The 6,000-nt window shown below is 24.5% G+C and overlaps 1 long non-coding RNA gene across 1 annotated transcript; it reads right to left on the bottom strand.

The window, feature by feature from the left end:
* Nucleotides 1-2,355: 2,355 nt before the first annotated feature.
* LOC136087189 (uncharacterized) lies at nt 2,356-5,534 on the bottom strand. Its single transcript, XR_010641609.1, has 2 exons — nt 5,383-5,534; nt 2,356-2,432 (listed from the first exon to the last, which is right to left on the bottom strand). It is a non-coding gene; the product is annotated as an uncharacterized LOC136087189 (long non-coding RNA).
* Between the last annotated feature and the right edge of the window lie 466 nt (nt 5,535-6,000).

Consider the following 6,000-nt stretch of genomic DNA (forward strand, 5'->3'; position numbering starts at 1 on the left):
ATCTATATGTTTTTATCACCACGTTGTTTTTATTACCATGAGCATTAAACATACTTTAGCTAATAATAGTGAGAACTATTATTAACAAAGGTTTAAACTGACGTTCAATCATACAAATACTTTCTTATAGAAAAAGAAATAGTTTGACAATTCCTTACTAATGAGTTATAACCAAGTTAAAACTTACTTTTGAACTTGGAAAAATTTTTCTAAATGTTGTTGAAGATCTTTAAGAAGATAAATAAATGATAAGGGTTTTAAATAAATTATAAGGATAAGTAAATGATAAGGGTTTGATTTGGGTCCCAAAACTACTTTACCTTGAAGTTATAAATTAATTATGTAACTTAGGAACCTATGACGTACATTAAGATAAATCATTGCATTCTTTTATCTTTACTTTGAACGAATTTTATTATATATATATGTATATATATATATATATTTATAATAAAATATATATATATATATATATTATATATATATATATATATATATATATATATATATATATATATATATATATATATATATATATATATATATATATATATATATATATATATATATCTGTGTGTGTATGTATGTATATGTTTAAATGATGTTGTTAGAGTTTTGACTCATAACTAAGAGATTCGAGGTTTGATGCCAACTCTAGAAATCAAAAATCAAGAAGTTCTATTTGCAGTTATATTTACTAACTAGGTTTCAACAAAAAAAGTTTAAAAACTGTATCTCATCATTATTACACCTTTTCATTGCGATTTTTTGGTAAAACATATTTGATTAGCTTGAGATACAAAAACTTTTAGTAATAATTTTAGGAAGCTACATTTTATTTGTTTATTAGTGAAAAACAAGTTTTATATTCTATTGTTAAGAGTTTATGCAAGTGCGCATGTATACATTTATAAATATATGGGTATGATGTTTCTTATTTCAATTATATTAAATTAAATATCAAAACAATTTTAATTGTGACTCGAAATATTTTTTTCTGTTTAATAATTTCGGATTTTGCAACAAGAAGTTTTTGTTTAAACTTATTTTTCTAAATCTGTAGAGGTTTTTTACAACCAAAAAAAGTCCTAGGGACGAGTTTGGTATAATTTTTTTTTTTGTATAAAATTCAACATTGATTGAGGCAGTCTGAATATGTTATGCATATTGTTAATAATCAGTCTAGTTTTTTAAATTATCAACGTCGTTTTTTTAAAATGTCATTAATTACAGGAATTGCTTTGTTAATTTGAATGAATAAATATAATACTATTACATCAAAAAAGAATTGAACTTTGCTGTGATCGATATTGATTTTGGTTTGTTAACCAATCAGAATTTAATAACCATAACTCATGTTTTTGATAAAGTAGTTGTGTAATTTTTTGTAAATATAAATTATTTGTATTTGCTTCAATTACATTAGTTACTAATTATTCTTTATTAGGAGTTTTGTTTCACCAGGTTTGTTTTTACATAACTCTAAGAGCGCGTTTTGCATGATAAATATTTTTTACATTTTAAATACCCTTAAAGTTATAATTATTTATATGTTTAACGTAAGCGTAGTAAATGACTTGAGCTAAAAAAGGATAATAATCTGATCTAATTGAGTGCATTTCAATTTTATGCTTACTTTTGATTCATTGTTTTTTGGTAATTGAGTTTATTCTTGTGATATTTTTTTAATGTTAATTGATTTATTTTTAAGTTTATTCAGAGTTTCATTTAGAATTTTAAACATGTCATTTTTTTAATTCTATAATGGACTGTTTTATTTGACAAAAAAAAGATTATCAGCGTCACTAACCTTAATTGAGTTTATTAGTTTTAATACACTATCCTAGTCATTCATATAGCTTGAAATCAGGAGCGGATCGTAAATTGATCTATGACGTGATAGATCTTCTTTCTTTTTTATCTTTAATTATTTACATATTGTCTTTGATCAGTAATGCAGTTTTAAATCATATAAAAAAGTTAATTTTGTTCACTACACGTGATCCGCATTTCTTTCTTTATGTTTACTTACTGCTATTGATATGGTTAGCTCCAGTTTTATTTCAATATCTTCTTGAGTTTTAGCAAAGCTTTTCGTCATTTCACAATTAAAAGTAAGCATAAAGCTTCAGTAACTGGTTTTACAGGACACTTTTTAAAAAATGGTTTGCAATTAATTGATGGTATTGAATTATTTTAATTTACTGTTTAATTTATGATTTATGAATGAGATAAATTTTATAATAGAGTTTAATAATTTTGTATCTGTTCATTTAGTGCATATAAAAGTTCAACAAAAAGAAAAAAATGTGCAACAAAAGAATAAAGTTTGCAACAACAAAAACTTTCTTGAAAAAAACAAAGAAAGTGGAACTGTTTTATACCACAAAAAATTCTCGTAAGGCATCGAATACAAACCAAGCCTCTTGTTCCTGTAAAGAAAAAAAAATTCTTGTTCATAAATTAATACTTCCAATAAGTTTCCCATCCAGCAATTTATTTCTTAAAAAAAGAAATATATTGTTCGTTTGTAAATTTCCCACTCCGCACTTTATTTCTTAAAACAAGAAATATATTTCGTATTTGTAAACTTCCCACCTCGCAATTTATTTCTCAAAACAAGAAATATATTTCTTGAGTTAAAAAATAAATTTCTTGAACAATTGGTTTACGATTTCGCTGTGAATCTTACAACAAAAAATATATTTGTTGTTTTAAGAAAGAAATTTTCTACCCCGCAATCAAAAAAAGAAATATATTTCGTTTTTTAAGAAATATATTTCTTATTTCTTAAAAAAAAGAAACTACGGAAAATGGATTTGCAATTTTGCTGTGTTTGCATGGTTTTGTTCCTACCATAATAGGAAATGAATGTATTAACATTGAAATCAAGTCAAATAGTATTGAAATGTAGTCATTTAATATAAAAATCAAGTCAAAGTAATTTACGGCTGTAAAAGGTGGATGGATATAAAAAATACATTATTGAATAAACAGCGGAAGACAAACTACAGTTGTCTAATAAATCATGAACGTTCTTAGTTTCTTTAGAATTAACAAGTGCTGTTAACATATTTTGCTAATCTATTTTACATTGAAACTTAGAGCCCGTGCAACCAACTGAGGGCTTGTTTAGCCAATATTTGTTTCTTAAGATGGAAACTCGGGCTCCTTTTCTGATATTGTAAAACTACAATTTTTTGTTAAACAACTTTATATTGTTCATAGGTGCTTAGGTAGCCTATTATAAAGTTTAACAAAATTACATATTAACATTAAAATGCCTGGTAAAAATCAAATTTCAGTTAAAATAACAAATTTCATGAATTTGCAGAATTAATTATGGGCATTAAAATTAAAATATACAGCATTTATGTTTTGAAGTCTATTTTTTTTTTTATATATAATTTGTTTCGTCATTTTCATAATAAGTTATTTACAAAATATTTTGAGTTAAGATATGACCGGAGCAGGCAGAAGACATAAGTTCTATCATCTAGCCCCGTTGTATCGTTTACACTATCATAAATCTATCATAAATTTTTACAATATCAATAAAATAATATAAATGCTTTTAAATAAACATTTTACATTTTTTTTATACATAAAAAAAATAATTTTTCATACATAAAAATATATATGCATAAAAAAAAGGAAATAAATACAAATTTAGATAAATAAGCAAAAAAATATATGTTTTGCTTTTTAGCAAACGAAAGAAAAGTTAAGAATTAAAAAAAGAAGATATTAAAAATAAAATAGAATTTGAGATATGTCATAATCAAGTAACTGTTTTTTTAAAATAACTTTGAAAGTTTGAAGTGAAATTATAGTTTTACTTTCAATTGGAAGGAATAAGTTCCACAAATATGGCCCTCGGTATGTTATTGAGAAATTAGACTGTTTTAATAAGGTTTTTGGTACCTGATAGTAATGCAATGAATGCTTTGTTTGATATTCATGATTTATAATAATAAAATGGTCGTCAAAAATATTTGGCAGCATACAATATTTAAATCTAAACATGAATAAAAGAATACTGTAAATATTTAATTGATAAACATTAAGCACTCGAAGCTTTCTAAGCAGTAGATTGGCACTGGTGTATTTATTAGCATTTAATATAATGCGGCTTGCTTGTTTTTGTTTATTAAATATACGCTTTAATTTTGATGGATAAATGCTGGCCCACGCAATATTACAATAACTGGTATAGCTAAGGATAAATGAAAAGTAGATTAGTTTTAAGCAGTTTTTATCCAATATATGTCTTGTCTTGTACATAATTCCAATACTCTTTGAAATTTTATTTTCTATTAAATTAATGTGGTCTTTCCAACTTATTTGTTCATCAAGTAAAACGCCTAAAAATTTAATGCAGAATGTCCGTTGTAAATTAGTTTTTTCTATTGAAATATTTGGGAGTTTTAGGGGCAAAGTTTCAGACTTGGAGGATTTAGAAAAAAGAATATACTTGCTTTTAGTTTTATTAAGAGATAGTTTGTTGGCTTTCAACCATTCATTGAGGTTGTCAAGCTCACGATTCATAGTGATAAAGATTGACTCTATAGATTTATTTATATATCTATAGATTACTGTTTTATTTTATAGACTAACTGTTTGGTAACTAGTGCTAAAAACTATGGCTAAAAAAATATTTAAAAAAAATTGACTTACCAGGTAAAAAATAAGTTAAAAAAATATAAAACGAGTCGAAATAAAACAGGGGATTCTTTCAACACTAGGAAAAGCCGTAACACTGTTATGGCTTTTTCTAGTGTTAAAAGATTCCTCTGTTTTATTTTGATTTCTACTTTATTTATACTAAAATATTTGCTGACTGTTATTAACAGTTAGCATATATTTCAGTAGAAATATAGAAATGACTACTATTTACAGTAAAAGTTAGTGTTTTAATTGTTTAATATTTTTTAACATTTTCGAATTGTTACAATAAAAATAACGAAAAAAAGGTAGTAATGACTTTATAATTATAAATTTATAAATGTAAAAAAAGTAATCTATAATATTATTTTACCTATATTTTAATATACAATAAATTTGTTTTTAATAATTTAAAACCTGTTGAAAAAATTATGGGAAAACATTTTGTTAATATTTAAAAAGACTTTTTTTTTTTTTTTTAAAAAAAAAAACTCCTTAATAGAATTAGTAGATTTTCTTGACGAGAATTTTCCCGGCAATCAGTTTTGAGTACTGAATAAAAAAGTCGAGTTCAGAGTGTATTTGACACCCGTGTTTTAAAAATCATTTAGAGATTCTCTTTTACTTTTGGTAATTTATTTTATCTTAATCATTTATTTAGTAATAAATTTATTTCAAAGAAAAGGTAAAAACACAAAAAATATTTATAGATCTTACGTGAAGTAGGTTGAATTTAGAACTGCAGAGTTAATAAAAAATAAGACTTAGACAACATAGCTTATTTTGTATGTCAAATAGTAGTTTACGTTTTCCAAAATCTTTTTTAGGTTAGTTTTCTGATTTTAACAATACAAAAAAAAGTGTGAAACTAAGTTTTAATACATTGACTTGACTAATAAAGTATAAAAACTTAAATAATGAAGTTTAGCTTTTAATCAATAGATTTTTAATCGTGTTATTATAGAATTTAATTTTGTTTAGATAAAGGTTTCTATAATATCAAAAAACATAAATAAAATATTCCCAAGAAAGAAAAAATGCGGAATTAACGACGATATAATTACAGATGTCATGCTAGTTATCTATTTATATCTTTTTTAGTATTGTTGATGTGTTTTTCCTTTCGCTTATATTACTTTCATTTTAGAGCAAGCATCACCCTGCTGAAATCCGGCTGAAATCCGGCTGAGATCTGGCTGAGATCTGGCTGATAGCTTTAAAAAAGTAGATATGGAAGCACTTCGAGCTTGTTTCGGGCTAGAGGTTGTTATAATTAATAAACAAATATTTTATGCAGCTTGACAGCTACTCATATTAAGGAAGATTTGGCAGTTC

The sequence above is a fragment of the Hydra vulgaris genome, chromosome 11 (genome assembly GCF_038396675.1).
Source record: "Hydra vulgaris chromosome 11, alternate assembly HydraT2T_AEP".
Lineage (NCBI taxonomy): Eukaryota > Metazoa > Cnidaria > Hydrozoa > Anthoathecata > Hydridae > Hydra > Hydra vulgaris.